Consider the following 27,033-nt stretch of genomic DNA (forward strand, 5'->3'; position numbering starts at 1 on the left):
GTGGTGATATCTTGCTAGGCCACTGAGGGTGCTGAGCACTGCCATCATGCCCCTAGTTACCTTCTCACCTTTGGGGTTTGGTGACTTAGCCCTTCCTGGACACCAGTTTGATGACTGGCCCCTCCCCTCCCATCGAGGCTGTCAGAATTCCTGCACTGGCTGGTTTCTGGGCCACCTCACCTTCCTCTATTGACTTTTCAGTTCTTTCATCATCTATGTAACAAATTCCCTGCTTTCTTTCCCCTCCGCTTAAAATACCTAGAGCCATTTTATTTTCTGTTTAGACACTGCATAATACAAACCAGTTACTTACTCTTTTTCATTTAAACCAGAGAAAACTTGAGTCTCACAACAATAAAATGTCTTGCTGAAAATCCCATGCCTGGTAAGTGGTAGAGTCAGGGTTTTAACTCAGATCTGTCTGTCTCACAGATCCACAGCTGGCTGATTCGCAGGGTGGTATGAAAGGCTACTGATGAGATGGGGCTACGCTGGCTTCTGTTGGTATTAGTACTGTGGAGCCCTTGCCTTCTAACTGGCAAGAGATAACCATCCTCTGATTCTAGGAGCTATAGACAGACGATTCAGTGTTTTGACCCTGTTTCTTGGGTATAACCCATGATAGTCCTTCTAAACCTGTATTGGATGGGTGAGTGGGTGGTTATTGACCTTCAAATGGTGAACCATATGCAACTCGGAGGCCTGTCATTGATATCAGTGACTAACATGACACAAGACAGGGCAGGAGAAAACTTTGACAATCACTTGAAAGAATAATCCCTGGGCAGCAGTTGGAGTGTGCAATAATTAATCAAAATCATCACAAGCAGTAAGTGTAGCCAAGTGCAGCTGATAGTGGTCATTGTAATATTTCCCAGCACACATAAAGCCCCAATCATTCTATCAATTTTTTAGACATGTAAATTCAGTTGTTACCTTTAAAACACAAAATGAGAAAAAGCCTTCATCCTCTGCACCTTGAAACTGCACGGTAATATTTACTGTTTTATTGGAAGAAGAGCACCAGTGCCTAACATTTCACCGTTTCACCTCCAAGGCTTCTGGACCATGTCAGAATAAAAGCAATCAATATCAGTTAATAAGCCAGATCAGTGTTATTAGTATTCTTTACAACCTTGGCATACTTCATTTCATGTACAGATTGCCTATGAAAACTTGGGCTTATATCTTGTCTCGACAATGCCTTACATGGTCATTCAAATAAATAATGTGCCAGAATTATCTTATGCTTAATGCATCTGGCTCTATATTGACTCTGGAAATTAAATTTACTCCACAATACTATTGACAGCTGGGTCTCCAGCATATTTAATGGATTTGAATGAAGATGGGGCTATATCTTGTGCCTTCAAGCAAAATGTTGATAACCCATCATTTTCATAAAACGTAAGAAAGTGCTTTATCTATAAATGTTCTATCTCTCAGTGGACTAAATCAATGTAAGAGCTGTTTGCAATGGGTTGAACTTAGCTCTATGTAAGAAAACAAAAAGGAAACTCTCCCAGGCAGGTCTGTAAAACAAGTGCTTGCCGGTTCATTAAATGTGTAGCTCTGAAATCTCAATGCATTTCAAAGAAGTAGTTTAGTCCCAAGGAATAAAACTGTGTCCTGTGAATTTGATTTGAACATAATGAAAATTCTCATAAATGTGTATGTCCAAAGTCAGGGCCAGAAACAGGGCTCTCCAAGTTTCTACTGGTTTATTTCAAGCATAGGGAGGGTAAGCTATGCACTCTGCCTGAGCCACTTTTTGACTTGTGAAAGTGACCTCTGGAGGGGAAATAAATGTAAACTACTTTAAAGATCAATTATATATGAAAATTCTTTGGCATGGGCAGGCTTGATTTAATAAAAGCAACCTATCAACTACTACTAACAGATTTTACTGGCCTCACCTCCAGCCATCCCTGGTATAAGAAGGCATAAATGGAAAGAGGTATAACTTTTCCAATTTCTAGAGATGTGTTCTATTCTATAGTTGATTTTGAGATAGCTCTTCATATATTGCTCTAAAATAATACAGTCCAGAGTAATTTTGGGGCAAAACCACACAAGAGTTGGTTTGTGTGTGAGAGTAAGAGAATCACGGTGAGGGTTAATTTATGGGGGAAGTCACTCACTCATTCACCTCACTTTCCAGAAGCTCCCCCATTGGGTTTTATTGTAACATGACTAGTGATTTATGTCCTTGACTAAAGCCCTTCTTCTCATTAAGTTTCAAATAACCCTACAGAGGGGTATTGTAGAGAATTTGCAATGAGGAGCGACTTACAGTGTCAGACCATAACCAAAACTGAATCCAGTGGCAGCCACATTCTGTAGAAACACGCAGAGAAGAGCTAAGCTTGGGCAAGATTGGCAAGATTGCTGGGGAGGGTACAGTGCACTATAGAGAAAGAGTTCCAGCAAAGCTTCATTGCCCTCATAACTTCAGACAGACAACAAGGCAGCTATCTGTAGGTGACTAGAAGCAGTGGGCAGCACAGGAGGGTTGAGGGTAATGAGAGACATGAAGAAAGCCTCAACTAAAAGGGGAGAAGGGTCCAAAGCTGTTCTTACGTCTGCCGCAGTCACAGTCACAACAGGGTCTGGGGCTCACATTTTCACACATGTGTTCCTGGTCAGCCCCTTCCTTCCCTCTGTACCTTACTGGACATAGCTGAGGCTGCATTCTGTGGGGTGAGACTGCAGAACACATGGCCAGTCAGCAAGGGGAGAGCCCTGGAGATGGGAAGGTTGGAGCCACAGGGTCTGGGAAACTGAGACATGCATGTTCAGTGACCTAATTTGATTCTTTAGACATGGGAGGCAAGTGTGGGTGAAGATGACCTGGTTCCCCTCAAAAATTACGCTTCTGTGTGTCAGTTTTTTAGGGCTTCCGTAGCAAAGCAAGACAGACTGGGCAGCCTAAGATAACAGACATTTATTCTCTCCAAGTTCTGGAGACTAAAAGTCTGAAATCAGGGTGTCAGGACTGCTGTTTCTGGAGAGCCCAGGGGAGAATTCTCCCTCACCTCCTCCCAGTTTCTGGTGCTTTTTAAAATTTTTTTATATATATGTTTTGAGATGGAGTTTCGCTCTTGTTGCCCAGGCTGGAATGCAATGGCACGATCTCGGCTCACTGCAACCTCTGCCTCCTAGGTTCAAGCGATTCTCGTGCCTCAGCCTGCCGAGTAGCTGGGACTACAGGCACGCATCACCATGCCTGGCTATTTTTGTACTTTTAGTAAACACGGGGTTTCAGCATGTTGGTCAGGCTGGTCTTGAACTCCTGACCTCAGGTGATCCACCTGCCTCAGCCTCCCAAAGTGTTGGATTACATGCATGAGCCACAGTGCTCTGTCCAGCTTCTGGTGTTTCACGGCTTTCTTTGGTGCCTCTTGGCAGTTGCAGAATGACTCCAGTCTCTGCCTGTCATCACACAGGCCCTCTTCCAAAGTTTCTTGCTCTTATGGGATAACCTTCATTGAATTAGGGTTCACCCTAATCCAGGAAGAATTTTTCTTCCCTTGATGACCTCCACAGAGACCCTATTTCCAAACAAGGTGACATTCACAAGTCCCAGGGGTTGGAACTCCAGTATATCTTTCCAGGGTCACAGTTCAACCCATGACATGTGATGCTGCATGGATGCTGGACACCTCAGAGAGACACTGCTGCTTTTTTAAAATGAGCAGTGAGTGTCTGATACCCTCCTTCCCACATTGCCTCAGCCACATCTCACAAATGTCCGTAAGTGGCATTTTCATATTCATTCTCTCGAGATTTCCTCTTGATTTTGCAGAAGTGAGTTAGTTTCAAAGAATACACTTCTGGAAAGGAGGCCATGGGGGTAATGTTTTACTTTTGAGACCAGTCAGTAGCCAAGTCCATGAGACTTCAGGTCCACAAGATGATCACGGACACCCAGGCAATAATCTGCAGAGCCTGACAGCTCCCACGTGGGCCAGCGTGGCCAAGGCCAATGCTTCCCCGTTAAGGAGGAAGGAGTTAGGCTGGAAGAAGAGGAGGGGCCCTGCTGAAAGCCAGGGTGGGTGATTCCATCAAAAGCTGAAGGATGTGGCCTTGCAGGTTCCGTTCTGGCCATAAACATTCAGGAACAACTTGCTTTGATGGCTTATTTATAGAAAAGTAGAAAATTTTCATAGCCTGTGGTCACTTGATACTGGTCAGCCACCATCCCTACAAAGAAGACCTGTGAAACTTAATAATACAAATCCCTACACCCCCATCCCATTCTCTCCCATCTGATAGACATTTTTGCCTTCTTGCCAATGTAAATCACTTCGTTCAGTAATGAAAATCTCTTCATTAGTCCTGTGGACAAATCAGGTAATTCCAATATGTTAAAAAATAAAATGGTGATACAGTTCCACTTAAAAAAAATTAGAAGTCAATCTCCTGAACATCAAGATAAGATGTTGAACAATAATGTCTTATTGTGACACAATGAGAAAGCTTTCTCTGCCAAATCAAACAATAATCTTAACATTGCCAATTTTCTATCCATACCAAAAAAAGAAGAGCATTTTTGTAATACAAAATAGCCATTGTTCCACCACAGTGTTTCTTCTGTCAAGATTTAACTAATTATCTTAAGTACATGATAATTTCCTCTTACCCGCATATTTTTGTATTGCTTTTATTGAGAGACTTTCCAGAAATAAGGTCTCTTGACATGCAATGTTGCTGCTTTTAATAATTCAGAGTATCATGCAGAATTTTGTCTTAGAAACACTCTTTATTCCTTCCTTCTACATGTATTATATACTTTTATATACTTTATCTATATACTTTATATAATTGTATATAACAATTATATACTTCATGCTGAGTGATAAGCACTGTGTGGAATGAATGAGATGTAGACCTTATCTTCACATCTGTCAGAATGGCTATTATTAAAAGATCAAAAAACAACAGATGCCAGTGAGGTTGTGGAGAAAATAAGTGCTTTTACACTGTTGGTGGGAGTGTAATAATGTGGCAATTCCTCAAAGATCTAGAACCAGAAAAAGCATTTGACCCAGCAATCCCATTGCTGGGCATATACCCAAAGGAATAGAAATAATTCTGTTATAATGATACATGCACACATATGTTCACTGCAGCACTATTCACAATAGCAAAGATATGAAATCAACCCAAATGCCCATCGATGACAGACTGGATAAAGAAAATGTGATATGTATACACTCTAGAGTACTATGCAGCCATAAAAAGGAATGAGATCATGTCCTTTGCAGGGACATAGATGGAGCTGGAAGTCATTATCATCAGCAAACTAATACAGGAACAGAAAACCAAACACCACATGTTCCCACTTGTAAGTGGGAGCTGAACGATGAGAACACAGGAACGCATTGGGAGTCAACAACACGTACTGGGGCCTGTTGGGGCCGGGGGTAGGAGAGCATCAGGAAGGATAGCTAATAGATGCTGGGCTTCATTCCTAGTTGATGGGATGATCTGTGCAGTAAACCAACATGGCACACGTTTACCTATGTAACAAACCTGCACATCCCGCACATGTACTCTGGAACTTAAAATAAAAGTTGGCAAAAAAAGAGCTATGAATTACTTCACTCATATTTAAAATAAAAAGAAGAGGCTGGGCACAGTGGCTCACTCCTATAATCTCAGCCATTTGGGAGGCTTAGGAGGGTAGATGGCTTGGGTCCAGGAGTTCGAGACCAGCCTGGGCAACACAGTGAAACCCCCTCTCTACAGAAAATAACAAAAATTAGCCAGGCGTGGTGGTATGTGCCTACAGTCCCAGCTGCTCGGAAGGCTGAGATGGGAAGATCACTTGAACCTGGGAGGTGGAGCTTGCCATGAACCGAGATCTCACCACTGCACTCTAGCTTGGGCAACAGAGCCAGATCCTGAAAAAGAAAAAGAGAAAGAAAGAAAGGAAGGGAAGGAAAGGGAAGAGAAGGGAAGGGAAAAGAAAAGAAAAGAAGAAAAAAGAAGGGGTTGGACTTAATTATCTCTATTTGTTTCCTTTTTGAAAAACAACTAAAATACCTTTAGTTGTTTCCTGCATGATTTCTTTTTTTCCATTACCCATTTTCTTCAATGTGTCACATCATTCAAATCCAAGTTCTTATATCAGCTTATGTGAAGCTTTCAAGTTTGTCCACATTAAATCTTGATAGCCAATGTCTGAAATTATAATCCTGCAACATCAGTTCATCAAGAGCCTGAAATTATTAGTACCCCAACAAAACTTTGAGTAAAGAAAGTTACACTAACTGACTCTCAGCAAACTGTATTTTGCCAAAAAAATACTTGTTGATCTGTTCAAACCCAAAACTTGAAATAAAATATATACATGTGCAACTCTCTTTAATAGAGAAAAATTCCAATGTTGCAAGTCATCCAAATTACAGAACTATCAACGCAGATTGGAGTGGCTGACTGAGATAATTCAATGAGTGATGTTTATATTCTCTGTCTTGCTTCTTGATGATCTAGGTGTAGGTTTTAACAATTTACTGGCATTATTTTACCATTGTCAGATGAAGGTTTGTGCTATTATTTCCTTCCTCCCTCCTAATGGGGCTCAAAAGTCTTTGAATGAGTTATCACTGAAGAAACAATAGAACATGTTTTCTAAAGACAGATGTTTTTGTATGAGAAACTGTATACTTTACCACTGAGAAAAGAGTGTTTTTGCATAACAGTACAAATATGATATTTACATACGCTTCTCTAAATTCAGAATGAAATCCTCTTAACATTAACCAGCCTAGAGGCTGGGCTAATAAGGGATCATCCTTCACACAATTTTATTTCTGTGGTCCTGGTTTGATTGTTATATAAGCATCATCTTTGCATTAGTTTTGTAGAAGTTTAAACAGGAAGGTAGAAAATTTGGTAAGAAAATAACTGTTTATCTTATTGAGAAATACTTGGATTTGCCTCATGGAAACAGCCACTGTCGAATCTAGAAGAATAGTGTCCCACAAGTTATAATAGAAAGAGCTTCCTTATGTGAAATTCATGCTTCCATATTTAAAGTGTTTTCTATCTGGTCCATTATTCTCATGAAGGAATGACATATGTGGTCATTTCATGCTGTTTCAGCGACCTTAACATGACTACATGGTGAAATAAACTCTGGGTAAGGTTGCATTCAATAACGAATAGAGTGTTGTTTATAATGTTGGTAAAACGGAGTTTTAATCATGCATCTGACTCCAGCAAGTCACAATACCTCAGAGACTCATTGCTGTCTTCCACAAATTAACAATTCCCCTACATCTAATATTTGTTGTAAGAATTAGATGGAGCCACATGTTGAAAATTGTTTGACTATCACTAAAGCCCCATATACACAAAAGACAATGTTGTAACTAACTGGTTAAGAGGACAGCTCTGTGTTTATGTGCTTGCTTTTAACAAAGCCAGAAAGACTAACTTTTGTCCTCTCCATGGGAGAGGAGGTGGTGTGTGTAACACTTGGATGGAGGAGATGGGAACTCAATGACAACCCTCTTCAAACTATGCCAAAGTTTTCTTCTCTTGGAAACTACAGGCATTCTCCCCTTCATCTTATGGGGCTTTCCTGTTCAAATAGCTAACCCTACCCACATAAAGGGAACGCCTGTTCTGAGGTACGTTAACATGTTTGTGCAGTTGTGTCATTTACATTGACCATATGTTAATGGTATGTACCCAAAAGCTAGTCTTATTATAAGAGGGTTATACATCAATAGTTCTGGAAAACATATAAGTGAATAGGGTTCTCAAAGGGCATGCTTCAGTGAATATGCATTCCTGGAGCTCATCTATAAAAAGATTTTCAGGCACGCATTCAGCACTTGGTCTTAATTTTCTGTTGATTTTTAAGCTCTAGCAAACCACAAATATCTCTGTGGTCTTCTCTACCAAGTTGGTTTCACAGATGTAAATGGAGCAGCAGATCTTATCTGAAATCGGAATTACATGCAACAAAGAAAAAAAATAAAGAGATGGTGCAGAGCTCAAAAGCTTTACACATTCCCCTAATAAGCCATTGGAATGTCAGTGCCTGATTTGTGATGAGAATGATCATCCAATACACTTAATGAAATACATATCATGAGAGATACTTTGTTCTTTGTTGTCTGGCTTGTATTTTTCTATCTTGACGCATTTCTTTCTCTGTAAAAACTTCTTGAGTGTCCAATGGAAAGAAATCTTGTTCATTTTTTTTGAACAGAGAATTATAGCACTAAAATATGAAAATGCAACATGTTCCTTTATTAATTTTTAAAATATGAATCATATTTGTGTATACATTTTGTCTATTGAATATATGATAGATGTGTTATGAATCCCATCTGAACAACCACATTACCCATTCACCCTAGTCTCTGACCTCAGGCATCTTTCTCTCGAGTAGCTTCACCCTGTGCAGGTAAACATGCTTTGCTGAGAGTGTAACCCTGAGCTGTCCCTGATTCATAGTTCACTTCAGATAATGGTCAGAGAATAGGTCCTACACTCTTTTGAAAGACAGGAAAAATAAGTGTGAATATCACAAAGAGGCACTTGAGAATCAGGAAAGTATTAAAATGTTCTGTAACTGTCATTTCATTTGTAATCCAATGCTGACTGTCTGGGGCAGGGCCCAACACTCTGCAGAATGAGTTGAAAGGAACCCTGGTGACCTCTTTATGCCTGGGGCAAATTGGCCTTAAAGGGAGCACTCATATATCATGGAAGTCAATAATTTGTTTCATAAACATTATGCATATAACAAATGAAAAAATAATTAAATCCATTTTTGAACACAAAGGGGACACTCACTAGTAACACATGAAAAAAAACTGCAGCATGCCTTATCTTATAGAATGTTTTGCAAATGCTGATTTTTAGTTATGATGCCAGATTTTCCTGAAGTGTGACATTTCAGTACTATTTAGAACTCTTCTAATTCTGAGAGAATGCTCAAAAGAATCACTTCATTATCCCATTCAAATAGAAACACATCTTGAAGACTGATCATTATTTTAATAATAGAAGCTAGATTGCCCATAAGTTTTCTTTCTTTCCTTCCTTCCTTCCTTCCTCCCTCCCTCCCTTCCCTTCTTTCTTCCTTCTTTCCTTCCTGTCTCCATTCCTTTCTTTCTCCCCTTCTTTCTTTTCTTCGTTCCTTCTTCCCTTACTTTACATTCTCTTCTCTTCTCTTCTCTTTTTTTTTCAGTTTGTATCATCCAGCAGGACCCCAGATAAGAACCATAACTCTAAATGCCATGCTGTTTTTAAAGAGGCCAGTGATGTTATAGCAAATAAATGTTGACAGTAAAATACGGGTTCAATATTAACTCTACTTAATTAGTCAGTCTTGTAACCTAAAGCCTTTTCAATTGAAGAAACACTATTTCATTTTAATATATTAGATAAAAGTTTCCAGGACTTATGCCAAGAAGCTGGCAAAAGTAGAGAAGACTGAATTTGGAAAAGACATAGATATTGTTTGCATATAATATGTTTCTATAGAGCAAAAGTTCTTCATTTATTTCTAGGAAAATATGTAACCATCATATTTATGAGTTTTAAGACATTTCCCTTATGTAGAGCAAAAGCTTAAGCAACTTTAGATTTGAAGTTTCAGTAGAAGAAGAGAGAGGTTGAGGCATTAATGACAGTTAGAGAGGAACAAACAAACCACTTCTAACTCATTCTCTGATTTATTTGCTGGAAGAATAGCCTTCATAAATAAAAAGGGTTTTGTTTATCTGTTGTAGCTCATTCATTTATTAATTTGATTTAAAAATAAATCTTTATTTTCACTGCCACACATTTACTTTTCCATGCTGTAACGGTGCATCTCCAGCCCCGTGATTCACTATAGCTGTCAGCTGCTCTGGCAACAGTCTGGGAGGTTAGTAAATAAGGATAGTTTTATTTAGTCATATGGATTTTAAGGTCTTCTTAATCTTTCTGTCTTTCTCTTTCTTGGCTCTCATCAGTCAAAGAAAGCACCAGATATAGCTATTATCAGATACTCTGTAATTTTACTGGCACCTCAAAGACTAAAATGTCTCAGTGTATCCTGGGATGTGTAAATCTCTGTTTTTTTTTTTTTTTCCTCCAATGTTCTACTTTTCTTTTGCTATTTTCTTGGTGAGTTAAAATCAACATGGATATGAGTTCCAACTATTGGCTATGTATAATACTACATGTAATAGCAATTAACAAATCATCTAGTATGATTCTCTGTGTATGCCTAGGATGAAACAGATGTGTGTGTGTGTAGGGGGACGGTGTGAGTTTGTGTTAAAACTGGGAATCCTGTTTCCCTGGTACTTTTAAAGAAATGCAAGTGAAATTCACAGCTTCCAGATGGCAAAAACCAGTATTCTGACTTGGTTAGTATATTAGAAAATCATTTACTAGTGATGCTTAGTATATGAGCTGTTGTGAACTAATACGTTGCAGAATTCACATATTTTCAATCCAGTAAAGAAAAGTTATTTAGGAAATGTTTTGTCTTATAAAGATTTGTACAATAGAAGATGTAAAGTAGATTGAGAGAAATAAATGAGATTCAAAGACCCATGTCTCATAAAACCTTTTTTTGGTTATGAATATATCCAAGATCCATCTTTATTTTGCCCCACTCAAAGATATCCAGGTTAATTTCAAATAGAAAAAAATACACACATTCTTTCTAGTCATGTTTTAAAAAAAATGCAACTTACTTAGCAATTTTCACACAGAGTTAAAATTCCAACACTATTCAGGCTCGTTGTCCTATAAAGGAAATACTTGCTGTCTGAGCCTATTCCGTGTGCTCCCAGGTTTTGATGCAGCGGCCTCAGAAAGAAAAGGAGAGGACGGTGCAGGCAGAAATGCCTTTGGGAAGATGCATCAGAGCCCCAGGTCACTCTTGCTAGAACTTCTTTCTCTAATTCCCTTTTCATTTCAGTTATCTTCTGCTCTGAAACAAATGGCCCGTGCTCCATGAAATTTATATGAAATTTACAACAGGAAATGACCTCTGACAGACTTGTTTTCGACCCCTTTCTTCCCACCCCCACCACTCAGTCTGCATCCAATGCCATGGCCTGGCACCTGCTCGCATCCATAGCCCCGTGGATCTCATGATCATGAAGCATTTACACCAGGAGATGTCTTTTTCTCTCAATTAACGCAATGGCATTATTTTATTAAGTGGTTCATCATTATTTCAGAATAATTTCACTGTTTGGATGTGTTCAGTGTATAAACTCCTGGATAAAAGATTTCCACTGCATTCATAGATAGTCCCTGCTTTAAATCAAGCCACAAATAGGGTCTCAAATTTAAAAGATAACCAGGAATTGGCAAACAAGCATGAAACTGCACTAGTTTTATATTGTTAGTCTTTCTTCCAGCAATATTTTGGCATTTGCCCTTGGTAAAGGTATGGAGAAGAGTTTCAGATGAAGTGAGAATTTTTCCAAGATAAAAATTTCAATAGAAAAGATATCAGAAATATATCTCTCTACCATAATATTTTTTTCTTTTGTAGGTAGGCATTTTTATCTACATTTAATAATATTGATAATCATTGTGCTTAATTTAACTTTATTGCAATTTAGCTAATCACCAGCTATACACAATTATGATTAAACCCCAATGAAATATTGGGCCTATTTCACAAAAAGCATTACTGTAAGTTTTGTTCTGGCACAGACCCACAGTAACCTCTGCAAGTAATTAAAACATTATTTACCTGGGTTTCTGTATCTAGTTTGTCTACTAGTGCTTTTGTTATCCCCAAAAGACCTGGTGATTCATTAACAACTTTTTGAGATCTACAGAGCTTTCATCAGTAGCTCTTTTTTTTTCTATGTTCCACTACTGCTTTCTCCTCCATTTCTTATATTTAAAAATGCAGTGGTTTCGGGTGTTAACTTATACATAAATTTCTAATGACCTCCACAAAAAAATACAATTATTTTTCACAGACAGCAAGGAGGTATTTAGTGTGCATTGAGGTAGAAATAACCATGCCAAGAAAACAAGCAAATGCATAAAACCTCCAGATAGATCTTATACTTCAAGTAATCATTTTAATGTTATCTCTTATTTTTTTAACATAAATTAAATTGTATTTCCAATTATACCAGTAGTGGCAAAAAGCATATTGCTGAGCTGGGTTCCTCTCATGAGTTCTGACTTACATATCTATGTACCCCGCAGCTTAGACTCACTGTGCCCACAAGATCCTAGTGCAGGGGACAATCTTCTCCAGTATCCTTAACCTCTGTAAATGGCACCACCCCTTACCCAGATATTCAGGCCCAAATTTTGGATTTCTTTGTTCATCCTTCTTCCTCCCTTTTCACATATACTTTCCCCAGGAGTGTGGATCTGCACCAGAACAAAACTTACGGTAATGCTTTTTGTGAAATAAGCCCAATATTTCACTGGGGTTTAATACTAATTGTGGATGGATGGTGATTAGCCAAAGAGCAATAACAGAAATCCCCCTCTCTGTTGTTAAATACATTCCTGGGATGATCACTGCTCTCCCTCTCCAGTCATTAGGCCCTCATACGAGGCACCATAATCTTTTACCTAGAGCTGACAGTGCCAGCCAGCCTTCCTGCCCCGACTCACCCTGTCGAGTGAGTTCTTCATATTGTGAGTCAAATCATATATCTCAATCACATGTGTTTAGCACTCTCTAACAGCCTTTCATTCTATTAATTGTGGAATCCAAACTCTAGGCAGTCCTGTCTACCAACGTGCTGGTCCCTAGGCCACCTCTGACCACCCTCCCTTGCCCTCTGTTTGCTTAGCTATATCCTTGCCCTTGCTGACTTATTATTTCCAGGAAGAGAACACAGCCAGAATAAGGGCTGCTGACCTTAGAGTCAAGCAGCCATTATTCTTGCTATATTATGTTCCTGGAAAGCTATTTGCTCCCACCTTGACAGAGCTTGTTCTTCATTACTCAAGTTTCACCTCAACTGCATCTTCCTTACACAAGCCCTTCATCTTCCCTCAGTATTCTCAGGAAAAGCCATGGATACCAGCATTGAGGGCTGAATTTTAGACTTTTCTTATGCATTTCTATACAAGGATATAAACTGATGCAAAGACATAGATTTCTTTTTAATACAATAACTGTAATTGTATAAAATCAATGGCAATTTCCTTATTTCCTAACTTGGAGATCATCTTATTTTACATCATACCGTTGTATCTCATTTTTTAAAGCTTCTAAATAGCATCTTTCAGTTTTATTTTTTAATTTTTTAACTAAAACTTTAAGAGGATTTGCTGATAAACTGGACATCAAAGGTAAGAGAAATCAATGAATTCAAGATAGTTCCTAGATTATACCCTTGCAAAATAGCTTATTGACCCATTCTGACCTCAGAAGCCATTCTCTTATAAACTCTTCCTGCACATGTGCAACTTTGCCCTGTGGTCGATGTCAAAACATAAATTACTACGTGCTAGAATGCATTTTTTTTTCAAAATGTATTTCCAACTTGACCTCTCAGTAGCTGAGTCCATCCATGCTTTCATCAGCAGTGTGCCCTCTTCTATGCGTCAAAATTTAAAATTTTAGCCAATTTTAGGGAGTATATGGCACTTTCCTACAGTATCATGAACTCAGATAAAAATCTGTTACTCTAAATGCGGCTTGCATTCTCAACTTCATAACTCAAATTGAGAAGAAAAGACCTGAAGAAATACCTAATGTAGATGACATGTTGATGGGTGCTGCAAACCATCATGGCACGTGTATACCTATGCAACAAACCTGCACATTCTGCACATGTATCTCAGAATTTAAAGTATAATAAAAAATAAAAATAATAAAATTAAAAATAAAATAAAAATAATAAAAATAATAAAATTAACAAAAAATAATAAAATTAAATATATTAAAATTTATAAAATAAAAATAATAAAATTAAAATTAAAAGTGTTTTAATTTTAATTTTTTATTAAGTAAAAAATTAATTAATTTATTTATTTAATAAAAATTAATTTCTTATTAACATAGAAAATAAAAATAATAAAATTAAAAGTGTTTCAGAGCAACTAAACATAAAAAGGCCAGTCAGGAGCTGAGAGGAAGGCTCACATTTGAAACTGCTCAGTGGGCTGCAGCACTTTTCATCTTTTTGTATGAATCTGCCTTTCCACAAACAAGTCAGTTCTTTCAAAGTAGCTCCTGTATTTTTTGTTTATATACCACGGAAACGAGCATTCCATTGGGAGACCCATCTAACACTCACTTTATGTTTCCCTAAATAGTCCCATCCTTTGTGATTTTGATCAGGTCCTAAAATAAAGATTATTGATTGTCAAGTACATCAAGGCTGCTCTTTCGTTCATTAGTTTTCTTTATTTGATTTCTGCAAGGCCTATCTATTGCTTTAAGGCTTTGGGAGACATCCACATGAAGATTCATCATTTAAAGTAAATGTGGCAAATACAATTCTCTCTGAATATAAAGCTCAGAAGGGCTCACTAGGGAATCTCAGTCATTAAGGCCAAGAACGTATAAATCTCTCTGAGGAGGGATAAAATTTCAAAGAAGACACTTCTTCAAAGTGAATATAAGAAGAACAGTTTTTCTAAATATAACCCAATGTGAAATAGAGTTGAGACATAATTCCATTAAAACTGCCTCTGCATGGGCGGAAAGCTGTTCCTGAAGCCAAAGCATAGAGAACACTCCCCAGAAATCCCGGTTTGGGCTGGATTGTGAAGACTGCTTTCTCTTTTTTGGAAAATGTGGAGGAATCTAAAACAACATATATTTCTTATGAAGGTAATAACCCCAAGTCAGAGACCATGGGTTGCAAAGCACAGTTTTCCCAGATCTGTGGGCTATGGTATGTGGAGCCCGGGCTCAGGTGAAGCTGCTGAGTATTGCCCTTCGCACTGTGGTCTCCCAGATGTGTGCCTGCAGGAAGCGGGAGGCATGCATCAGGAAGTGCCAGGCACATCTTGTCCTCAGTTTTTTCAGAAGAACTCTCAGGGATGCAAACCCAAAGAGAACATGGCAAATTTCCTGCCTGGCATCAACCCATCAAGGCAATCGAAGGCCTTCCAGAGCCCCTCTTCTGTCACTCATCACATTCCTACAATTTGGAAGAAGAATCCAGATCATGTTACTGGTCTCACTACCCATAAAATATAAGGTTAGTGGTCTTTAGATCACACACCTCTGAAGAATGTCAGTTACGCAGCAGAGAATTTACAACTGGAGCACCAGGTAGCTGTGCCCAGAGGAACTAAAGGCCTTGATCTAGTTCCTCAACTTCAGCACCATTGACATTTGGCACCGAATGATTATTTGTTGTGAGGGGCTGTTCAGCTCACTGCAGGTCACTTAGCATCATCGCTGCCTCCCACAATGGGAGAGCAGTGGCCCCCTGTCAGCTGTGACAAGCAAAACTGTCTCCAAAGATTGCCAGATGTCCCTGGGGGAGCAGACAAATTACCTCATGTTGGGGTTCATTGACTAGACTATCAAGTCAACGTTTCTCAGCTAAAACAGTTGTATTTCAAAAAGTACAAGCTGATGAATTCAGCTTCAAGAAATGCTTGGAATTAATACATACTGTACTTTGGTTCTATGAAAATTTCAATCATGGTGTCTATTTCCTTAATTTCTTATAGTGACTAAATTTATTATGTATGTGACATTTGGATTCTGGATAAAACAACTACTTAGTTTAGGGACAGAGTAAGAAACTCATTCTGAAGTTAATAGCAGCTTTTGCCAGAAAAAAGAAGCAGGCTGGGAAACACTAATGAAAATAAGGTTTTTCGATGAAAGTCCCAGCAAAGATTTTTTTATTAAATGAGTTTCTGTATCTTGTGAATGCCTTGAGTTAGAGTAGCACGTTATGCCTGCTCATGACTGTAAATGATAGCCTACGTTTCTACTAGTAAAATGACAACCGCTCTTTTTTTAAAAATTTTCCCTATTGTTTATTACTTTGGTTTCTGCTGTTTTAACATAGATTTGATGAGGATACTACTTAAGTGTTAATTTGGAAATTTATTGCATCTACCAATAAAATTGTAGAATCCTGTTCTCTTTCACAAACTGGTCAAGCAAATGGAAAGACCTACAGACATCCATGTCCAAGAGAGATAAAATGAATTGCTTTTCCCAAAGGGAAAAAAAAGGTTAAGAAAAGTTTGTGTTGAAAGTCAGAGACTAAGCAACGAAGCTTCTAGGTAAAAGTGAAATGTGGTTAGTCTCAGTCAAGGAAGAATGCAGGATTCACGAGGAAAATAATAAGTAATTGTTCACTGTCCACACAACATAGTTCTTTCTGTTCCTGAAAACAAAAGCATTTCAAATTCATTCATGAAAACATTCACAGAAGGAAAATTCTGAATGTTGTTTTTGGGATAGGAAAGAGTATCCCCTCGGGCTCCTTAAATCATCAATGCTGGGTTCAGAGCAGGAAAGGGGACAACAGTAGGGCTATTGTCACCCACCTCCGAGCACCTACGGAAAACCAGTATCAACAGCAAGATGAACAGCCAACAGGGCGTAGCAGAGAACATCCGTTTTTCTCTTTTTTCTCCTCCTCCTCTGCTTCCCAATTCTCTTTTTTCTATAGCAAAAAGCGTATGTTGCCATTTTGTTTTACATCTTCTATTTAAAACCTGTACTGAATTTGAATTGACAAAATTGATCAAAACTGTTGCTACAACATGGTGCTATGGGCTGGCAGAATCAACTGGACTACATCCCAAGTTTTTATTCAAGCACCAGCAAGAAGCTAATCCTCACTCAAAGACACTCAAGCCTGGTTCCTTGAGTCTTGCAGAGGCTAGATAGATGCTTTCTTTACATCACAGCCACATGTTTAGTACCTTATTCATAAATTGAAGCAAAATATTGTTTCATAGTTACCTACTGTCACCAGCATAAAACTTACTTTATATGATGGTGAGGATGAAGGCTAAGGTCTATGCTACTGTTTTCACTATGACAAATTTTTCAGTGTTTACTTTCTGGCAAGTGTCTTGTAAGTTATTATAGGAAAAGTATTATGGCCTTCATTTTTAAAAACTGACAAAAACAGAGGAATAAAATGATTTTTTTTTATCAAATGTCATGCTGACAAATAATGCTAACCATAATAACACTATACTAACAAATAATTTTTTAGATTTCTTTTAGATTACAATAGATTACCTATTAAAAATTTGATTTTAAAATCAAATTCAGCTTTAGATAATTTTCTGCAGTACATGGTGGTGTATAGTTAATAATAGTGCATATTCTGGCGCCCAGATGATTGCATTCATGTTCTGTCTCTGATGCTTACTAGCACATTTTCTGGGGAAGATAATCAATCTCTCCATGCCTCAGTTTCCTAACCTGTAAATCAGTAATAAAGCAAGCAATTACCTCATGCGGTTGGTGTGAAAAATCAAGTGAATTGGCATATGTGAAGCATTTGGGCCACTTCCTGACACACAGGTGTTCAAGACACATTACCTCTGAGTTTTCCTAACATGATTCCTCTTGGATTCACTGCCCAGGAACAAGGGAGGGAGCCCCACAGCATCAGATATGCTGGTGTCATTACCAACAGTTACTAGTGTATAGCTTGGTGTGTACCACATGCAGCCAGCCTTAAGCAAACCGCGTGTTTATCCCTAACTCTTTAAACCTAAGAGGAAATCAAGGAACAGATGGGCTCAACCATCCAGGTCTTCCTCCCCCAGGCCCCTGCACATCCCTATTCCATGCTTCTTCCATTCAGATCCAAGTACCAAGCTCTCTCTGTACAATTTACATCCTTCTGGAATCCCTTGATCTAAAAATATTCTTTGCATGTTTGCTTAGAAATCTAGCTTAGAATTTGAATTGCCTCCAGTTGTAGAAACTGCAGTTCAGTGAATATATTGAGAAGCACACTTTAAGGACATTTATCAAACCTATTATACAAGGGCATCTTCTATAGAACAGAAAAAATGGCAGCTGAGAATGAGTGGCCATCAATGCAGGGTCTTAGTCTCAACAACTGGTGAATCTTTTACCTTGAGTTAGAATTGATACAAACTAGAATCCAACACAGTCATCACAAAAATAATTTTAAAGATAACATAAACTCTACTTGTTCTTTTCATCTCCTTTGATTCTTGCTTTTCTGCTACATTTTTAGACAATAATTTATAAGCCCAATTTCATTTATCTTGAGGAAATACATTTTTTTTAAGTTGGTGGATCAGCAGAAATATGATTGCCAGAATTCAGTGTTCTGCCCATTATTCAAGAAATTTTTTATATCCCTTCCTGTGTCCTGAGAGTTAGGCCTCCTGGATTTTCTGGCCTAGCCCTCTGAGATTGGGGGCAAGTCAACTTGCCTGTGAGGTGCGTAAATACCCTACCCACTCCCTTACCATACACCACGCTGGTGTGATCACAAGACCTCCCTGTCTCTACAATATCACCTGCCAAAATGCAGGTGAATTCCCAACTTAGAAAGAAAATTAATTACTCTTGAACTTTTGATGAGATGGGTGGTAAAAGTTATTTCATAGAAAAGCAGAGCCTTGTTTTGCTGAGGAAATTATGGAAGCATTCCATGAGGATGGTCAGTTCTGCTCCTCTGAGTCAGATTCTGGGAAACTTTTGATCCTTCTGTGGTTAACATCCAAGCCTCTCAGTTCAACATGTGAGACAGGGTTATAAAATTGAACAAAAAGTTATACATACCCAGAATAGTTTATTTCAGAAGGAGAGAGAACTTTTCTTTTATCCCACTCTCTCCTGAATTCTCACATGACTTTTTTAATTGCTTTTAATGTAAAATAACTTTCCTGCTTATTTTTCTTACTACAGTGGTTACGACAGTTAGCCCATGGCTTTTTAATGTCAAAAGTTCATGGTATGACATAACATTTCTAAGATTCAATAGCTATTTTCTTTTTGTTGCCTTCTACTTATGTCAAACATCAGTAAAACCTCTAGTCTGTAAAAAGAATATAACTTCAAAACAATTCCAATTAGGGTAGAATAAAACCTCAGTATTCACTTCGATCCTATGTGTAAACAAATAGACTGACATGCAGTGAGGGTAAGTGATAATTTTTTCTAGCATCAACTTAGAAGGGGGTTGAGCTTATTTCAGTCTGATGCAGGTTCACAGACCACTGGAGTCCTAAGGGGTCAAGATCTGGAGGAGCTGAGTCACACTGGGGGAATTGCAGGTCCCCTACACAGCACTGGGGACTGTGGTAAAGGAGAGAGGACACAGACTCTCAGTGTCCACGCTTGGTAAAATTGTATGAAACAATTGTTTGCAAAGTTTATGCAATAGGAAGTGTGGGGGTTGAAAGGCATAATATTTATTTGGATTAGATACCACACATTTTTAATTTGCCCTAAGAAAAATTACATTGGAAAGAAAAGACTTGGAATGATTCCTTTAATAGATCTAAGGGATAACATTTTTTTTAAGGCTGAGGAGTACAGAAAGAACGTTCTTCTGCTTTATTTATTTTTAATTGAAGATGCTATACAAGCATTTGCCAAATTATTCAAGTGAGAGCCATAATTAGGCAATGCAAGTGGGGAGAGAGGAGCAGTAAGTGCCAAAAACGAAGCATCTATTTATGGATGTTACCACACATAATGAAAGCAAAATAGTTGTAGCTGTGTATTAAATTTAGAGTATGTTCCTAATAATATTCTCCATGTGTGAAACAGTTGGTGGGAACTATCAACATAGGAACAAGTTCATGATGGCTGGATGGCTAAGAAACTAGTGCAAATAATTAAGGATTAAATAAATAAAAGAGCTGAATTTGAACCAAAAAAATAGCATAGGCTACAAGACTCTAGTACAAAGTGATGTTGCCTGTTCTGAATTATCTCTTTTTATTGCATTCAAAATGTTAACTACATAATTGTCAGATAGCGCCTTTGCAGACAAAGCCAGAAATTTTTCCCCTTAATATGCCCGGTGGAAATAGAAGAATTTAGAAACAATATTTTATTGCTCAAGTGGATGCAGAATCCTACGATTAATGTGTTAAAAATAATCACTTGCAAATTTAATTATAGTTCTTATGCCACTGCCTTTTCAAATATAAGTAGGATATGTATGAATTCTCTGAATCCTGACTGGAAGGCAACTTCACAAAAGTATTCCTATAGCTATATCTGTTCACTTCAGCCTGTTGGCCAATTCATTCATTTGGAAAAAAATGGCTCAAGACAAGAATTTGACTGTACTCAAGAAAGAGATGGTAAGAGTAATCTACCATTGTACCATTTTGTACCATTTTGTACCATATGTACAAAATGTGTTGCCCCAAACAAGAAAACAAGTTCTATGTTTTCTTAATTGCAAATGTTAATCTTTCACAAGATACAAACATAAAAATTCTTCAGAAATTTTTTAAAATGTATCTCCATTTTCTAAAGTCATTGCAGGAAATTTTGCCAACTCCCTCATAAGCATACTCTCAAAAATGATGACAGCAAATTATGGAGACTGCTCTGGTGTCCACGATGTGAGCAACATAGCTGTGAAACCGAGAAAGGGGAAAGAACATCCTGTGACTCTAACAACCACACAAACGTCTAAAGAATCAAAACCAGTTTTTGCGAAGTTTAGGACACATACATAAGCTATGAGGCTTCCTCTCCCTAGGGTGTTGGCTGCTATTTTCTCCTATTTTTTCCAACTCTCTTGAAAGGTCATGCTCGTACATACAAAATGCGTTGCCCCAAACTGATACTCTCTTAAAATAAAAAATAATTCAGAAAAGTTATTTTGCTTTCAATTAAAAAAACAACAAAATGTTGAGAATATATTTTCTATCACATCCTTTACAACAACAACAAAAGAACCACTCAGCTTTCCAGTCTCCAAATTTTATTTAAATTTTGCCATTTATGCCTGATTGTTTCAAAGGGTTTTGTAACACAGTCGTCCCCCTTTATTTGCAGTTTCTTTTTTTTGTGGTTTCAGTTACCAGGTCAACTATAATCCAAAAATGTTAAATGGAAAATTCCAGAAATAAAAAATACAGAAGTTTTAAATGGTGAGTAGCTTGATGAAATCTCACACCTTCCTGTGTCATCCCGCCTGGGACATGACTCCTCCCTTTGTTCAGCACACCCATGCTATGTACGCCTACCCACCCATGAGTCACTTAGCAGCCCTCTTGTTACAGAAGGACTGTCCTGGTATCTCAGTGCTTGTGTTCAAATAGCAATTATTCGACTTAATAATGGCCCCCAAATGCAAGAATACTGGGCCTAACTTGTAAATTAAACTTTATCAGGGAGGTACATGCACAGGAGAAAACAGTAAATAGAGAGTTTTGTTCTACTTGCAGTTCTAAGTATCACTGGGGGTCTTAGACTAGATGCCCCTTACATAAAAGGGGACCACTGTACCTTGTAGGAAATGCAAACTACGTTTCAGGTTGTGTGACAGCAAAATATTCTAAGGAATCTGTGACCAATTAGCCCCCCTTGTCCCTTTGAAGGCACTGTCAGATAATGCCCCTGCCCTCCAACGCCTTCCTTTTATACACATGCGGTCTTCCCTTGGCAGCAAACCCAGTGTGATCTGGCCCTTGTCTGAAATTGTGACCCCATCTTATAGCTTGTATTCTAGTCCTCCAGTCCCACCAGGCTTCTTTCTGTCATGGGAACATAAGAATCATTCCCTGGCCTTATAAACTGTGCTGTGGTTCTTCAGAAACTCTCCTCCCCATGCCCGTCTGTACCCAGCTGTTTCCTTCTTGTTCTGCAGATCTCAGCTCTCCATGTTACTTCTCAGAGAAACCTTTCTTGCCCACTCCATCAACGGAAACCACCCAAGCTTGGTGCCCTTTTCCTGTGCTCTACCCACTGACATTTGCTACTTTCACTTTAGGTTGGTATTTATGAATTGGGCTATTTCCTTTCTCCTCCCCTAGAGGGAAAGATTGGTGAGAGCTCAGGCCTTCTCTGTCTTTTCACTGGGCAGCCGTTGCGTCTACAAATGTGAATACAAAGTGTTGTCAGGGAGGCTTGACAGACCCTTGATGAATGGATGGATGAACAGATAAATAACTAAGTGAATAAAGGAGAAACTACAGGGTGTAGTAACAGAATAACCATCGGTGGATCCAGTTGGTGGGTGAGACTGGAACAGTGTGGACTCAAGCTGCATCTGGTAACAAAGTCAGATGTCATGGTCCAGGTTTAGAGACCGGTTTGGAAAAGAGGATCCTATTTCAGTTTAGAAAAGGGGTGGAAGGGGACAGACTGCAAGTGCAAAGCTGAGCTGGGAGTCCTGACCTTGGCGACTGAGGCGGAAGTGGACGGATCGCCTGTCTGGGCTGAATGCAGGATCCCAGGTGAGGGACTGCTTCTGGTTTAATTCAGTCTTTCTAAACAATTTCTTTGTTTATACGTGATATGGCATGCATTCAGCCTGAGGATTAATTTCCTCCAAAAAAATCTTCTTTTAGAGGGAATAACTAATGTACCTAGCAGGTTCCCCCCTGAAGAGCTTTGCAAAAGATTCCTGTAGCATTTTCGGTTTATAATCAAATGAGTGGAACTCTTTCATAGAGCACTTCTGTGTCAACACATACTCCATTCCAGCGTTCCCTTTTCAATTGTGAGTTTGGTATTTGCTTTGTTTTGTTTTTCTTGTCATTTTCTTTGACAAGATTCAGCGTGGGGGAGAGGTAGTGACTAACCCGCTGCTCCCAAAAAAACATAAAAGTAACTTAGATTCCAACACTCTTCAACATGCAGCTGTTCATCCTGTAAAGGATCTTGGCAGCTAAAGTTCATGATGAATTTTGAAATACAGGAGATTACAATACTCATATTATCATATTGTTATAGGACGATTGTAATATGAAGTTAAACAACATGCTGAAAGGCATGATTGTTGAAATCCTTCTTGCAAAATATAAATAAATTGCTCTCGTAATATTTTTCATGAGAGTTGATTATTGTTAGCATGTGAAACTAATATGATAAATTAGAACACCCTGGATGAGGTTCTATTGTGTAAGTACACTTACCGTAGTGCTATTCATAGGAAAATTCCTCTGAATTTGGCAGTATTTTACAGAATAGAATTTTATGGACTCTGGTATCAGTAAAGCATGCTGCCAAATAAACTGATCAATAATAAATAAGTAACATTATTATTATTATTATTATTGGTGGTGGTGGTGGTGTTACTTGCAGAGGTCACATGAGCTGGGCCACCACCCTGCCTTGAGGACATTGCATAGAGAGCTTCTCAACAAGCCAAGACAAAGAAAAAGTAGGTCTGTCCTTCCATGCCCAGTGAATGTAGCACTCATTGTGTTTAGTCTGGGGTTCTCTTCTCTGATTTTAATTTCAGATCTGTATTTTTGTTACCCTCAAAGAAAAGAGCAAAATTATTGTTGATGTGGAAAATAGAAAAATTTGAGAACAACCAGTTTAAATACCCAGTTTTCAAATTTGAAATCATGTTTCAGTAGATAAATCTGGACATGATGGCCGAATATTACTTTGGGGTTCTTTGAGGGTGAGGGTGCTTACTGCCTACTCATCATATGGGATTATCAAAGTCCTGCCTACCTTCCCCTGTGCTACAGAGATTGTGAGTTGAATGGACTGAGAGAGAAAGGCCATGTGTAGATTCCCGAATGGCAGGCTAATATCCAGGTCCAATTTCCATTTCAAAGTAGCAGAAGAAAATGACTTTCGTTGTGAACATGACTATAGATTATTCTAACATTTCTCTTTAAACATGCCTGATGTAACTTTAACTGACTGATTAAGATCTTGTAGGTGTCTTTTTTTTTTTTTTTTTTGACAGAATCTGGCTCTGTCACCAGGCTGGAGAAGATCTTATAGGTGCCTTTGTGGAAATAAGTAGAGTCCGACAGAGGAAAGCCACATTAACACAATAACAAAAACAAGAGCGACATTTTTGTTCTGCCTTACATTACCTCTAGAGCAATAGGCTAAGTTAGATACACTCAAAGAAATTGCCTCTCAAGCTTGAGGACCTGGACCACAGAATGTGGCAGGTGTACTTTGGAAATTACTCCATGGGAAATCACATGGGCCTTCAGTTCCCCGGGGAAAGTTGGGGAACAGCCTGCTTTTAGACAGAATGCTGAGTAACCACAGTTTGGAAGAGAAAAAGAAAAAAAGTTGATGTGATGAACAGATGGAAGGGCTTGATGTTTTTAAATGCAAGTTAAAGAAGAAAGAGGCAATAAAATACAGAGAAATAATACTTTTCAAGTATGAAGAGATCATACTGCGGGAGTTGGACACGTCTCCAGAGAGACTCATTAACATCTGTAAAAGGAGGGATGCTCTTCGGTCTCTAATGTCAATCTTCTCTTCAAGCAAAGTTGGCAAACTGGAAATTACGGAGTGTTGGAAACAGAGAGGGCTGCATGGAGACAGCTGTTGGACAAGAGCTCTGATGTTCAGTTAAGGGATGCAGCCAGAGGAATACGTACCCCAACTCCCCATGATCTGTTGGGCTCTCCCTCTCGGTCTCTATCTGTTTCCTACATGTCAGCTCCTGAAGTGCAGGATATGCTGGAAGAACTAGAAGGTGGAAGTCGAGGTGCTTGGGAGCAGTGAATGGTCACCAGCCCAATCCCAACAGCTGCGCATGTCCCATCAGGTCCCTCGATCTGAAAGGGACCCAGGAAGAAGAGGACACATTGCTGCTGTTCATTAAGTTAGATTCTGTTACATCACAGAGGGGAAGAATGGGTAAAAAGTAAACTAGTAGTATCTGCTAAAACACTATTTTATTTTGTTCAAAAGCCTATGAACCAAGAAAAGACAGGAACAGACACAAACATGGATAGATAGAATTCAGTCCCATATCACCTAAGGTATTGAAACATGATGGGGTTGAAAGAATACAGAATAATAAATTGGGCAGGTAATGTTCAAATTATAATTTGATTAACCGAATACGCAAATGTTCAACTTTACCTACAATCTAGGTTTAAATACACTACGAATAAATAAAATTGCTAATTCTGTGAAAAAAAGAAAATGTCAAAAGACGAGAAAAACAATTGCTCATACTCAGAACTCGTTTGTAGTTTATGGATAGCATGAGTATCGTTTTGTGTTAAGTTTGCATAACTGAGTATGACCTCTCTTGGTCTGGGATCCTAGGAAAGAAGACTAGGGTAAGACTTGGATGCTGTTGTTTGACTGGGGAGTGCAGTCCCAGAGATGTGTAGTTGAAGTCAAAGAAAAGTAAGGCAGGAAGGAGGGGTGGGGCACCAGAAAATTCTGCACATGGGGTCACTTCTTCGTGAGGAAAATTAGTCTGTTGGGTGACCAGTCCCTTGAGGGGAGGAATGGAGGAGAGTCGTTGCAGCTTTCTGCCTCTTTTTGAGGACTTCTTTGGTTGAACGTCTGCTCCGTGTGGCAGTAACTCCCCAGCACCGCTGGGTTGCCTCACCTGGAGCCTTCAGCAGTCTCCGGGAAGCCAGATCTGTGCCCTTCTGCCAGGGTCTCTGGTATTGTCCTGTAATCTGCAGGATGAAGGACACTGGAGACATAAGAGACTACGAAAATCTGAAACAGCACAGAAAATATCGCCAACTAGTAAAAGTTTAAGACACCATCATTCAAGTGAAAATTTTAAATTTGAAAAAAATCCAACTTGTTAAATTCCAAACTTAGACCGAATGTTGCAAACAGTAATTACTGTTGTATTTTTTGTAACATTGTTTTATTGTATTATTTATTGACAAGTACATAAACAAGACATATTTTACTAATGGATAATGAATATGTCTTGGTAGATAATGATTTTTAAAAATTCAATTATGCAAACTTGTGATTGTGAAAAGTCATTACACATTTTTATTTATAAATATTTTTACAATGTAGTGTTCAGATTTAATTGTATACTTGCAACTTCTCATCATGTCATTTGCATATAAAATCTATATAGATTTTATATGCAAATGACATGATGAGAAGTTGCAAGTAAAGTTCACTAATTGTGTGGTTTGTGTCCTTATTCCCATTTTGAATGACAATGAAAACTAAGAATATATGTTTAATAACGTCTTCTTCCAAACGCATTATGGTTCAGCATAAAGCATAAATTTTATTCAAGGGTTTACTACAGTTTCATGATTTGAAAAACTCAGAAATATTACTCAGCCCAGATAAAATATTCCACTCTGGAAGAATGTGTTTGATTGGTTGATGCCTTGGAGATCAATTATTCTGAAATAGTAAGTTCAATCTGGCATCATTCAAAGTCATCTCTCCCACAATCATCTGAAGGAATGATAATACGGCAGGAAACCAAGAAAAATGAAGGATTTTTAAAGCCTCCATTGCAAAAAAGAATGGGTTCTTATAGTCACCGTGACCTTGGTGCTGGGTATTTTCTGGGGGATTGATGACCTCCTTGGATGTTCAACTCTCCCAGCTGATCATTAATCCCCAGGCAATGCCCCTGTCTGTATCACCATTGTTTAATTCAATTATTTGTGGTGTGGGCTTTACTTTGTGAATATTTTATTGTTCAGTGGGGCTCCCTGACTTTCCTCTCTGCCTGTGCAATTCTATTTCTTTGACATAGACCAGCTCCCGTTTGCATTCCCTCACACACTCAGAGCTACCTCTCATTCATGGAGAGGAAAATATATGTGCATTCACAGATACAGATATGGTTATGCGAACATTTTGTGTGGAAATATTTATAAACAAATTCAAATAAACATAGACTATTAATGCACATATATGCCAGTTTTATAAATCACCGTAGGTTGTTTTATCAGAGTGTGCACTTTTATAGGCCAGAATTGGGTATCACCATTTAGATAAGGTTGGGTGTTACTAGTAGAATAAACAGTTATAGTCTCTTAATGTAAGAATGGAATTTAAATATTAGAAGCAGAAAAAAATGCAATGTGAATAATCATCTGAGGGTGCAGGTATCTGGTATCTGGGCCAATGCCCATGTCTACACGTGGTTAAGGACTACGTACCTTCAGACTGATGGGCAG

This window comes from Pongo abelii, chromosome 4 (genome assembly GCF_028885655.2).
Source record: "Pongo abelii isolate AG06213 chromosome 4, NHGRI_mPonAbe1-v2.0_pri, whole genome shotgun sequence".
Classification (NCBI taxonomy): Eukaryota; Metazoa; Chordata; class Mammalia; order Primates; family Hominidae; genus Pongo; species Pongo abelii.